The following is a 14262-nucleotide window of genomic DNA, read 5'->3' as shown; positions in this document are numbered from 1 at the left end:
TCAAAACAGGTGAGGCAAAAACTAACAGAAGTGCAAGGAGAAACAGATGAATCCACAATTATAGCTAGAGACTTTAACACGCCTGTAACAGAAATAGATATTTAAGAAGACAGAAAATCATTAAGAACAATGTTGAACTCAACAGCACCATATATCAATTGGATATAATTGATATCTGTAGGACTACTTCATCTAACAACAGCAGATTACATATTTTTCTCAAGCTCACATGGCACATTCACCAAGATATACCAAAACCTATCTTAAATTTAAAAGAATAGAATTCATATAATGTTTACTTTCAGACCACAATGAAATTAACCTAGAAATCAGTAACAGAAAGAAGGCTGGAAAATCCTAAAATACTTGGAAATTAAACAACATACTTATAAATAACACATGAGTCAAAGAAGAAACCAAGAGAAAATGAAAAATACTTTCAACTAAAAAAAGATGAAATTATAATTTATGGGGGTGCCTGAGTGGCTCAGTCAGTTGAATGTCCAAGTCTTGCTTTCAGCTCAAGTCATAATCTCACAGTTTGTGGAAAAGAGCCCCATGTCAGGTTCTGTGCTGACAGCATGGAGCCTGCTTGGGATTCTCTCTCTCCCTCTCTCTCTGCCCCTCCCCCTGTCATGTTCTTGCTCAAAATAAATACATTAATATTAAAAAAAAAAAAAAAAAGAAAATACAGTTTATGAAAATTTGTGGGATGCAGCAAAAGCAGTGCTTAAAAGTAAATTTACAGCACTGAATGCATACATTAGAAAACAAGAAAGAGTTAAAATCCATAATCTAAGCTTTTACTTTAGGAAACTGGAAAACATAGAGCACATTAAATTCAAAGTAAGCACAAAATAAGATATAATAAAAATTAGAGAAGAAATCAGTAAAATTGAGGGGCGCCTGGGTGGCTCAGTTGGTTGAATGTCTAACTTTTGATCTCGGCTCAAGTCATGATCTCAAGGTTCATGGGATCAAGCCCTACATTGGGCTCTATGCTGACAGCATGGGGCCTGCTTGGGATTCTCTCTCTTCACCTCCCCTGCTCTTTCTCTTTCTCTCTTAAAAGAAATAAATATACAAACTTTAAAATGTTAAAAAAAAAAGAAATCAGTAAGATTGAAGATAGAAAATCAATCAAGAAAAATCAGCAAAACCAAAAGGTGGTTCTTTTAAAAGGTCAACCAGTCAGCCTCTGGCCAGGCTAACTAAGAATAAAAGAGGAATGACACAAATTACTATTGTAAGAAATGAAAGAGGGGACACTACTACAGATCTCATGGACATTAAAAGGATAATAAAGGAATACTATGGACAACTTTGTGGGCATAAAGTGATAACAAAGATGAAATGAACCAATTCTTTGAAAGATACAATCTGCCAAAACTCACAAAGAAACAGATAATCTGATTAGGCCTATCTATTAAATAAATTGAATCAATAGTTAATAACTTTCCAAAACAGAAAGCAGACACAGATGGGTTCACTGGTGAATTCTACCAAACATTTAAGGAAGAAATTAACAATCTTTGACAATCTCTTTCAGAGAACAGAAGCAGAAAGAATACTTTCTAATTCATTTTATGTGGCTAGCATCACTCTAATATCCAAACAAAGACATTACACACAGAAAAATATAGACCAATAGCTCTCATGAACATAGATCTAAAAATCCTCAGCAGAATATTAGCAAAGTGGATCAAACAATGTATAAAAAGAATTATACACCATGACCAAGTGAAATTCATCATAGATATGTAATGCAGGTTCAACATTCAAAAATTAATTAATGTAATCCATTATATCTATAGGATAAAGAAGAATCACATGATCAGATACAGAAAAAGCATTTGATAAAATCTAACACCCATTCATGATACAAATTCTCAGCAAACTAGGAATAGAAGAGACTTCTTCAACTTGATAAAGAACACCTGAAAAACCCTACAGCTAATACCAAAATTCACGGTGAGAAACATAAAGCTTCTCCTCCAAAATCAGGGACGAAGCAAAGATGTCCAGCCCCCACCCCAAAAACTTTCCAACATTATAGTGGAAGTCCTAGCTAATGCAATAAGTCACGAAAAGCAAATGAAAGATATATAGATTGGGAAGTTAGAAATAACTCTTTGTTCAGAGATGACATGATTGAATATGTAGAAAATCTGAATGAATTGACAAAAACTCCTGAAACTAATAAGCGAGTATAGCAAGGCTGCAGGATACTAGGTTAATATATAGGCGTTAACTGCATCATGCAATACAATGCAGTATGTATCAGCAATGAACAAGTAGGATTTGAAATTAAAAACACATTACCATTTATATAAGCATTCCCCAAAATGAAGTATGTAGGTAAGATCTATGAGGCCTATATGAGAAAAACCCTAAAACTCTGATGAAAGATGTCAAAGAAGTAATAAATAAGTGGAGAAATATTCTATGTTAACGAACAGGAAAACTCAATATTGTCAAGATGCCAGTTCTTTTCAGCTTGATATATAGATTCAACTCAATTTCAGTAAAAATCCCAGCAAGTTATTTTGTGGATGTAAAAAAATGATTCTAAAGTTTATATGGAGAGGCACAAGACCCAAAATAGCCAACTCAATACTGAAGGAGAAGAACAAAGGTGGGAGACCAACAGTACCTAACTTCAAGATTTCCTATTAAGTTACAATAATCAAGATAGTGTGGTACTGGTAAAAGACAAGACAAATAGATCAATGGAATAGAATAGAGAGTCCAGAAATAAACCCATATAAAAATAGTCAACCCATCTCTGACAAAGAAGCAAAGGCAATACAATAAAGCAGACTGTCTCTTAACAAATGGTGCTGGAGGGGTGCCTGGGTGGCTCAGTCAGTTAAGTGTCCAACTTTGGCTCAGGTCATGATCTCGCAGTTTGTGGGTTTGAGCCCCACGTTGGATCTGTGCTGACAGCTCAGAGGCTGGAGTCTGCTTTGGATTCTGTCTCCCTCTCTGCCCGCCCCCCACCCCCACCTCTGCTCTCATTCTGTCTCTCTCTCAAAAGTAAATAAACATTAAAAAAAAAAGAATCTAGACACAGACCTTACACCCTTCACAAAAAGTAACTCAAAATAGATCAGAAATCTAAATGTAAAGCACAGAACTACAACATTCCTGCAGGATAACATAGAGAAAATCTAGATGATTTTGGGTATGGTAATGACTTTTTAGACAAAACAACAAAGGCATGATCCATGAAAGAAAGAACTTATAAGCTGGACTTCATTATAATGAAAAACTGTTCCTCTGAAAAGGAACATGAATAGGGAAGGGGTACAGGGAGAGGGACAGAGAGATTCTTAAGCAGGCTCTATGCCCAGCTCAGAGCCTGACATGGGGCTTGATACCACGAACTGTGAGATCATGCCATGAGCTGAAATCAAGAGTCAGCCACTTAACTGAGTCACCCAGGTGCCCCAAAACTATTCACTTTCCTTACCAGCAATTGCATTCCTTGGTATTTACTCAAAGGAACTAAAAACCTACATTCACTAAAAACCTGCACATGAATGTTTATAGCAGTTTTATTCATAACATCAAAATTTGGACACAACCATGATGTCTTTCAGTAGGCAAGCTGATAAACTGTGGCACATCCAGATAATGGACTATTATTCAGTGCTAAAAACAAATGAGTTATCAAGCCATGAAAAGATATGGAGTAAACTTAAGTGCATATTACCAAGTGAAAGAAGTCAATCTGAAAAGGCTATATACTCTGATTCCAACCATATGACATCCAGATAAGGCAAAACTGTGCACATAGTAAAAAGATAAGTGATTGCCAGGATTAGAGGGGAGGCAGGGGTGAACAGGCAGAACACAAAGGATTTTTAGGGCAGTGAACTATTCTGTACAATACTACAACAGTGGATATATATCATATGTTTGTTAAATCCCATAGAAGGTACAACACCAAGGGTGAACCCTAATGTAAACTAGGATTTTGGGTGATGATTATGTCAATGTAAGCTCACTGAATGTAACAAATGGACGACTCTGGTTGGGGATGCTGACAATGGAAGAGGTTGTGGCATGTGTGAGGACAGGGAATATATGGGAATTCTTAGTACTTTCTGCTAGTACTTTCTGCTAGATTTTGTTGTGAACCTAAAACCACTATAAAATATAAAGTTTATGAATTAAAAATTACCATAAATATTACATATTTAATGTATTATAATTACATAATTTATAAGAAGATAGTCCTATAAACATGTTTAGGAATAAATAAAACTGATTTTGATATGCAAGTTCTTTAACCGGAGTTCATGATAGCACAAAGAGAATTGTCTACCAGCCATGAACATTAAGCTAAGAGCAGTCAGTAGGCTGTAGGCATTAATCAATGTTTTACAGAGCGAATAAGAACACTGGCTAATCCCATCAGGCAGTTAACTGGGGTTCAGTTAAGTGTAATTCAGCTAAGAACTCTTTCACTGTAGGTTTTGATATGGTAGATGAGAGGGAAAAAGATAATTAAGTACTTACTTTTGGGTGGGGTGAGGTAGTTAGTACGGGGAAGATAATTAGAGTATACATATAAGGCTTAGGGTTACTTCAAGAGAAGGGTATAAGGAGGTGTATGTCTGGCTGGGGGTTAGGCAGGGGTGGGCAGAAAATATGGCTTTCTATTTCTAAAATCTAGAGCTTAGGCTCCTATAACTATAAATATTAGTAATTTTTAAAAATGTTGTTAGGGTAGTATAGGAATTAAACAATAAGGATATGGATTCATTCATCAACAAATATTTATTGAGCATCTAACATTCTAGGCACTTTCTGTGCACTAGGGATACTGTGCAGATCAAAACAGGCAAAAATCCCTGCCCTCCCATATCTCACAGTATACTGGGAAAGACAGACAAAAAACAAGATAAAAAAAAAAGTAAAATGAATAATGTCACATAGTGATAAGTACTAAGAAAAAAACAGAGCCCATAGAGAGGCCAGGAAGAGTTCAAGGGAAGAGGGTGCTTGGAATTTTAAGTAGAGGCCAGTAAAGAGTTTACTGAGACCCGAAGGAGATGAAGCAGAGAGCTATGCATGTATGTGAGCACAGAGTGGTCCTGGCAGGAGGAACAACTAGTACAATGCAAAGTGACTGAAGGAGGCAAATGTGGTGGATTGACATAGGGACAAAAATAGTAGGTGAGATCCAGAGTTGACTGGGTACCAGACTCCAGAGGGATTTGTAAGTCATGGTAAGGACTTGCTTTTTAGTCAGAGAAGCCACTAGAGGGTTTGAGTAAACCTCACGTAGACATGGGGTCTAACGTTTTTATAGGATCACTCTGGCTGCTGTTTTGAGAACAGAATGAAGAGTGGAGAGGGTCAAGGGTGGAAGTAAGGAGTTCATTTGGAAATCTACTGCAATAATCCATCTGAAAGATGATGGCTTGGCTCACAGTGGTAGTAGTGGAGGTGGTGAGAAGTGGTTAGATTCTTGACGTATTTTTGGAGGTAGAACCAATTTCTCAGTTCAAAATAACTGAAAAGAAATTAGGAATAAAATCTGTAAGTTGTGGCCTGCATATATTTCAACTGCAGACTCGTAACTTGTTTAATGATAAAGGGCGGGCTATACTGACAATACGCTACTTGTAGTTTTTGTGAAGTTAAATATCGTTTAGTGTTTTTGGGGGCCACCAAAGAAATAATCCAGCCTCATTTAATGCAAATGCTTGGAGAGTTTATATTTCAACAACAAGCATTTGTTGAGCACCTTTACTGTGTGACCAAGATTGTGCTTAGTGTCAAGTGGTACGTAGAATTGCTTTATAGAATTTTATAGTCTTATTGTCCTTGGTCTAGAGATACTGTTTTCAAAACAGTGAGAAGTGGGAAGACGAGGCCAGAATTAGAAACAAACATAAATCTTCCTTCTTTATGATTTTTGGAAGTGAAAGTTTTACAAACTTTTGAGTCAGATATTTTCTTTTAAAAATATGGAAGTATTAGATCATCAAAAGAAACTGAGCACTGTTTAGATTTCCTTCTAGACAGTTTGATTACTGTACACGAACTGTTTCCCCTCAATGGAACCTTGATGGAGAATTGTTACCATTAGGACACAAAATGTGTTGTGAAGAGAAAGAAAACCCCAAACATCTAGAAACAATGTTTTGCATTATTGGTGTAAAGCACAGCAGCGACACAGGGAAAATAAACACCTCTTCCAAAGCAAAATTTGTCATTTTACAAGCAGGGTGTTGCCTTTTGAGTTCACGGTCCACCTATCTGGCTTTTTCATGGTGACTGCGGGTCCCAAGTGGCCCTTCCTACACAGACTACCTAACCACTGCTTTTATATTTGTAAACAAGGAGATAACTGCCCAAGTAGGACAACTTCTGGCCTAGCACCGGAACTAAGAGTTAAAGTAACCCAATAAAACTTGGCATTACTCTGTGTAGAGTGCTTTGCCAAACAATTTCCTGGGACACCAGGGTACTATGAAACAGTAAAAAGTGGGTGTGCATGAGGTGGGGGGGGGGTGGTGGAGGGTGGGAGGTAGGTGGGGAAGGGGAATGCCATAAAGGGCATACTCCCTCTGGGAGGCCATAGGTATACAAAAAGGTATTTTCAATGATACACAATGTTATAATCTAATTTACATTTGAAAAACCAAAGCAATTAAGTACACAAAGTACAGAAAGTTAATGTTCTTGTTTGGTGAAGCTACATTTGTATATTTTTTCACTTACTTCTGGGTGATTCTCATGGAGGGTATATTAGAATAGAAGAATTTTATGTTTATCAAGAGGGGAAATGAGTTTTCAATGAGTTTGAAATGAGTTTTAAAGCTGAAAAATACTGCTTTTCACAGCTGATTATATGTAACTATGATATGCATTGAAGACACAGTGCTAAATGAGATTTGACAGGAAATTCTTGTCCTTTTATAGTTCATGATGTAGTGGCGGACAGATGGACAAACAGTAAAAAAAAAAAAAAAAAAAAAAAAGTAAAGGTTGTAGCTGATGTGTATAATGATATTTATTTATTTATTTATTTAAATGTATGAGAAAAATAGGGAAGAGATACAGATGAACAGATGGAGTGAAGAGCTAAGATAACTGTTAATTATCATAATAAATTCACAAATCACATTTGAGATCTGAAGGAAACAGAAAATACCAGCTGAGTGAATGCCTGAGAAGGAACACTAAGAACAGAGTACTCACATGTTTGGAATCCACTTTCGTTATCAAGGAGGTAGATAGGATTCCTTTCTTGCTCTAAAACAAAATGATTCAAGCCTAGAATCTGAGGAGGCAAAATATGAGAAAGCAGAAGAAACAAAGGTCCCTAGTATTTTGACCCAAACAAAAACTTCCTGGTTAACAGTTCTAGGGTAAGGGTCCTTACTGGTTCAAGGAACAGTGCTCCTCTATTTTCTTACATTTTACACTGTTCTCTTCAGCTGAAACCTGCAGCTGTGAAACAACACTGTGAAGAAGAGAAGGAAAGAATGTTCCTTTCTATTACAAGCAATAACTCCCAAATCTTTTACCCTTTCAAAGCCAATGAATACTAGAAGATGGCATGTTTTGAGAAGGAAAATTGAACTGTTTATAAAAACGATAGTGTAATAAAAGGAAAGAGACTCCATCAAAGAAAGCATTCTTCATTTTAATCAACTCACTTACAAAAAATTCTCTTCTTAGGGAGAATTCCTAAAAGAAAAACAGAGCTTTGGGCAGTAGGGAATTTTTCTTCAGCCAAAAGTTGAAGACAAAATACCAAAAACACTTTCGATGCAGGAAGGCCCAGCAGTAATATATTGTCTTCACTACTGTGAACAGTAAAATGAAATTCAGTTGTCCTCACAAAACAAATAAGACACAATTGCAATGTACTTAATATAACAGTTTAAAATGGAGACTTTTTAAAACTCAGAATTATATTTATATATTTTGCTTTTATTTTTTAAATTTATTAAAATTTTTTTTGAATGTTTATTGATTTTTGAGAGAGAGAGAGAGAGAGACAGACAGACAGACAGACAGACAGACAGGCATAGGGGGAGACACAGAATCTGAAGCAGGCTCCAGGCTCTGAGCTGTCAGCAGAGTCTGACGCGGAGCTCGAACTCACAAACCATGAGATCGTGGCCTGAGCTTAAGTCAGATGTTAAACTGACTGAGCCACCCACCCAAGTGCCCCTCTATATTTTGCTTATAAATCCTAAATTGTCACAATGCTCAGGGCTTCAGTAAATCAAATGGCTACCGAATTCAAATTTGACATATATCATGCTCTACAAGTCCAGTTTCCTAGGAACATTTTTCCCTTAAGTAACCTACCCAATATGATAAGGCCTGCCCTTCATTCACAGGGCCTCTAGGCTCTCACTCTACCCAAGCAATTCAGACCAAGTGGATGGATGTTACCTTCCTGGTTATTATAAGCTTATGATTTTGTTTCCTTTGTTTTCAGGTAACAGAAAAACAGGTTTAACACCACTTTAGTTGTAACTCTAACTGAAGAGTAACCAGACTAATTAAATCACCTCAAAGATTCTTGTGTTTAGTGTATTTACTAAAATCTGACAAATCTGTATTTCCAGAGTTGCCTACCGCTGTTGCGAGACTCACTTGTCCAGTAAGGCAGGACTAGGTCCCAGGGAGTAAGAATGTATACAACGATTTATTTTGCTCTTCCTTCTGCATTAAATACATCTACTTCCTTGTGTTAGTGCAAATTACTTCTGTCAAGAACAGAAATCCACTATGCAACCAAGTAGAGGCATTATATGATTATCTGCTTTCAATACTTTCATATGTAAAATGGGGCTGATACCTTCCCTACTTAACTCAAAAAGATGTTGTAAAGGACAAATAAATATTTCTTTACATGCTCTTCAAACCATAAAAGAATGTGAAAGCTATTTTTGCTAATCACGTTACAAAGTTTTCAACGAAATATTTACGAGAAAGTATACTATACAGACTATAATTATATTAGGGGTGCCTGGGTGGCTCAGTATGTTAAGCGCCCCACTTCAGCTCACATCATGATCTCACGGTTCATGGGTTCGAGCTCTGCATTGGGCTCTCTGTGCTCTCTGCTGTTAATGCAGAACCTGCTTCTGATACCTTGTCTTCCTCTCTCTCTGACCCTGCCCTGCTCAAGCTCTGTCTCAAAGATAAATACACACTAAAAAAAAAAAAAAAAAAAAAAAAAAAAAAAAAGTTATTGTGGGGATCAATATTTCTTTATGTGCTCTGCAAACCAAAAAAGAATGTGAAAGCTATTTTGCTAATCATGTTACAAAGTTGTCAACGAAATATTTATGAGACAGTATTATACAGACTATAATTATATTAGAAGACCAGATACAAAAGAAATAGATTGTAAGGAAACCAAAATACTCAAATTAATTATGTTAGGGTGGTAGAATTATGAATAATTACTTTCTACTTTGTTTTAACTTTCCAACATCCAGTAATATGGTCATGTTACTTTATTTTCTTTAATGATTAAACAAAATTTTTTTAATGTTTATTTTATTTTTGAGAGGAGGAAGGGGCAGAGAGAAAGGGGGCAGAGGATGCGAGGCAGGCTCTGTGCTGACAGCAGAGAGCTTGATGCAGGGCTCGACTGTGAGATCATGACCTGAGCAGAAGTTGGCCACACAGGCGCCCTGATGGTTATGTTACTTTAAAAAGAGGAAATGCCATCAAGAATCCTAGACTTTTTTCTTTTTTTAAGAGACAGAGGGAGAGAGAGAAAGAATCTTAAGCAGGCTCCACGCTCAGTGTTGAGCCCAATGCAGGGCTCAATTCCACGGCCCTGGGATCAGGACCTGAGCCAAAATCAAGTCGGTTGCTTGACCGACTGAGCCACCCAGGCACCCCCAAGAATCACAGGCTTTTTAAACTTAAATTTTAATCTGACACACAATATATGAATACACTTTCTTTTCTAACATTTGACTACACATAAAGCTAAAATTCTCTTTGACCAGATTCTCTCCACCCCCCTCTCCAGAAAAATACACCATTAGAGGAGTTAACAGCTTACTGCTGAAAGGAGTCTTAGAATTTCTAGTGATATATTCATTTTCTCTCTTTCTCAAATCAGAATTAGCCCTACAGGGCAGAGAAGAGTAAATATGTCTAGCAGGAAACGTATGAGGGTATAGTTTATGAACTTTGTGTTTTATATTAAAAACTTCATTTAAATTCTGCATTCAATTTTATGAAACTGTTTATCTTAACACATGAATGTTTGAAACTACAGGAGACCAGGGGAAAGCATCTTGTACTCTTAAAATAGTAATATATTTCCTTATGAGTGCAATACCACATAGCACAGATTAGGTTTGCTTTCCTGAGAGATAACAGAGAGATTTTGATACTGAGAAAAAGAAGTGTTGTGACTTCCTCTTTCTTCTCTACCATACAGCAATATAATGACAAATCCTGCTATTGTCTAGAAGTGTATGGTTTACTCAATTTATACTCTGTTAATTTTCCAGATAAAATTATATGACAACACACTGCAATTATCATACAAAAATCTCATTTAATTATGGGAAAACAATCCATGACCATGAGTTTAATATGGCTTGGCATCTCCCTAAAAGGTTTAATTCTGAACATTACAATACATCTGAGGTTGATAAATGTATATTCTTATGTCACTGGTAGAAAAAGTAACAAGCTTTTTATAAATAAATTATCATTTTACTTCTTGCTAATATATCTTCAGATATACTTCAAACAGAATATATTTACTCCATCTCCAATTCCACTGTCATTTCTTTCCCTTCAGAAATTTGACTCCAAATCTGGTTAGATGAAAAAGCTCATCATTACAGTGTTTTTCCACAGAAGCATCTTCTCTGGAGGCATTTATTCTTATTACAAAGTCTCTTGAAATATCTAATTTGGCTCTGGGTGTTTAGTAACATTAGCATACTTAAAAGAAAAAATTGGTAACTTAAAATCAAGATGTACCAATGTGAACTATGAGGAAATTCTACAACAAATTCACTCACAATTTTAGTGGCGGAACCGAAGGACTTCAAATTTTTGAGAAAGAATTATGTGCTGTATGAACTACTTAGCAGGACAACCTGAGGCAACAGAAAGAGCTGCAGAGTCAGGGAGTCTGGTTCTGAGTTCAGGCTATGCCACCAACTAGCTGTGTCTTCTGGGACCCTTAAACTGATCTGGCCCAAGTTTCTTCATCTGCTAATGAAGGACAAAATCAATTCTAAATTTGTTTAGGTGCCACACCATGACTGAACACCATGAAAGAATACATTAAACTAAGTGACAGAACTAAAACCAATTCTATAGGAATATATTAAAAATCCAATATTTATTTCTTTATATAATAAATTTATATAAATATATATTATAAATATAATTCTATAACTTATAATGTACATAAATTTATAATAATTTACATACATTACAAAATCAAACCATAACCATGGGGGCACCTGGGCATCCAACTCTTGATTTCATTTTTTTTTTTTTTAATTTTTTAACATTTATTCACTTTTGAGAGACAGGGCACAAGCAGGGGTAGGGCAGAGAGAGAGGGAGACACAGAATCTGAAGCAGGCTTCAGGCTCTGAAATGTCAGCACAGAGCCCGTTGCGGGACTCGAACTCACGAGCTGTGAGATCATGACCTGAGCCGAAGTTGGACACTCAACCAACTGAGCCACCCAGGTGCCCCCGACTCTTGATTTCAGCTCAGGTCATGATCCCAGGGTTGTGCAATCGAGTCTCGTGTTGGGTTCTGCACTGGGCATGGAGCCTGCTCAACATCCTCTCTCCCTCTCCCTCCCTCTCTCTCTCTCTCTCTCTCTCTCTCTCTCCATCCCTCTCCCCTGCTTTCATGCTCTTTCTCTAAAATAAAAAAAAAAAAAAGAAAAAGAAAAATCATAACCATGAACATACATGTACATAAACAAAGTTCTTTAAGCACAGTATGCATTTCTGAATTCTTCTGTTAGTATTTATTTGCTATCTGGAAGTGAGTCATGGTTAATACTGAAGGCTCTATTATCAGACTGTCTGGATTCAGATCCCATCTTTTATTTTTTAGCTATGGAAATTGGGCAAGTTAGTATCTCTGAACCTGTTCTTTCACCTGTAAATGAGGATAATAATAGTGCCTACTACAGAAGTTATTTGAAGAATTAATCCATGTAAAGCAAGTAGTATGGTATCTATCACACGGTAAGAGCCTAATAATGATAGCAGTAATAGTGGCAAGCATTTGTATTATTTACTAAGTAACAGCACTATTCTAAGGGTTTTACATGTATTATCCCATTTAATCCTCACAACTACCATATGAGGCAGATACTACCATTAGCCTCTGTTTTATAGTGAACAAACTGATTCACATAGAGGATAAGTAATATAACCAAATTAACTGTGACAGTCATTATAGCTATTTACAAATATTTTTAGTTCTCCTTTCAGGAATAGAGTAAGATTACGCCATGGAACTGAGAGAGTCAACTCATATATTTCAATGGAGTTTCTGTCATCATCCTTGCCTAACCGGCCAAAAATAGTGTAGCCCTGTTAACCCACTTTGGACAAGTAGCATGAGTGAGGAAAAAAGCCACTGAGATTCCATAGTGGTGTTGTTACCAAAGCAGTAACTAAGTCTATCCTGATAGTAAATTTCAGATTTGGTATCATAATTATCTACTTATTCACAGCTAATGCTGAAAGTTTAAGAATTAGGTTATGGGAGGGGCGCCTGGGTGGCTCAGTCAGCTGAGTCTGACTCTTAGTTTCAGCTCAGGTCATGATCTCACAGTGTGAGTTCGAGCCCCACATCGGGCTCCGTGCTGACAGCGTAGAGCCTGCTTGGGATTCTCTCTCTCTCTCTCTCTCTCTCTCTCTCTCTCTCTCTCTCTCCCCCCCTCCCCCACTCACTCTCTGTCTCTCTCTCTCAAAAATAAATAAAGAAAACTTTTTTTTAAAAAAGAATTAAATTATGGGAGAAAATAAAACAATTCTATGCATTTCTTTTTTTTGTTTGTTTTGATGTGTGAACCAATGAAAGTTTACCATTATCTAACTTAGTATCAGAATTTAAGAATTATTGGTCAAAATGTCTTCATAATCTTGGGCTAGGCAAAGACTTTATTTTTATTTATTTAAAAAATTTTTTTTGTTTAACGTTTATTTTTGAGAGACACAGAGAGACAGAACATGAGTGGGGGAGGGGCAGAGAGAGAGAGGGAGACACAGAATCTGAAGCAGGCTCCAGGCTCTGAGCTGCCAGCACAGAGCCCGATGTGGGGGTTGAACCCACGAACCCATGACCTGAACCGAAGTCGGACATTTAACCACTTAATCAACTGAGCCACTCAGGCGCCCCTAGGCAAAAAGTTTTTAAAGAGGAAGCAAAAGGCACTCACCAGAGAAGAGAAAAATGATAAACTGGAGTTCACCAAAATTAAGAACATCTGTTCAGCAAAGACCATATTAAAAGTAAAAAAGTAAGCCACAGACAGAAATAATATTTGTAACATGTACATCCCCTAAAGACTCATATTCAGAATGTATGAAGAACTCCTACAAATCAGTAAGGTGAAGAGAAATGATCCATTTTTTAAAAAAGGGGATACAAAATAAAGCAAGTACTTCATAAAAGAGCCCATCTAAATGATCAATAGCCGTAGAAAAAGAAATACTACAGCTTATTCACCAAAATGGCTAAAATAAAAGACTGACAATACACAGTGTTGATAAGCATGAGGAGGAAATGAAATTCTCCTATGTTGCTGGTGGGAATTTAAATGTGCACAATCACTCTGGAAAACTGGCAGTAACTGCTAAAATTAACCTATCCTATGAACCAGCAATTGCATTCCTAGTAATATATTCTAGAGAAAGGAGTACTAATGTTCATCAAAAGACATGTATAAGAATGTGCATAGCCCCATTATTAAAAACAGGCTCAAAATGGAACCAACCCATTTCCATCAACAGTGGCAAGGATACATTATGGTATATTTCCACAACGAGATCGGCACAACATCTGCACAGATTGAACTACTGCTACGTGCAACATAAATGAACCTCACAGACAAAAGGATGTCAAAAGAAACCGGACCCAGAGAGTAAATATTCTGTGAATCCATTTATGTGATGTTCAAGTACAGATAAAATTACTCTTTGGGGCACAAATCAGCATAGCGGTTATCTAGGGTAGGGGGAACGAGGGTACTGACAGGAAAGC

General features: G+C 36.7%; 1 protein-coding gene across 6 annotated transcripts in view; it reads right to left on the bottom strand.

Annotated features, from left to right (window-relative positions):
- Positions 1-14262, bottom strand: part of HMG20A (high mobility group 20A) — a 68335-nt gene that overhangs the window by 32500 nt on the left and 21573 nt on the right. Inside the window, exon 2 of one of the 6 annotated variants that reach the window (XM_045448998.1) lies at positions 7219-7300. The exons of 4 other annotated variants lie outside the window; for them this stretch is intronic. The gene's annotated coding sequence lies outside the window, so the exon portion shown is untranslated. Of the gene's footprint in view, positions 1-7218; positions 7301-14262 lie in introns of those variants that run through there. One more of the 6 variants, XM_045449001.1, reaches the window with a different exon arrangement.

Source organism: Leopardus geoffroyi, chromosome B3, assembly GCF_018350155.1.
Source record: "Leopardus geoffroyi isolate Oge1 chromosome B3, O.geoffroyi_Oge1_pat1.0, whole genome shotgun sequence".
Classification (NCBI taxonomy): domain Eukaryota; kingdom Metazoa; phylum Chordata; class Mammalia; order Carnivora; family Felidae; genus Leopardus; species Leopardus geoffroyi.
This window is presented reverse-complemented; position numbering and strand designations above follow the sequence as displayed.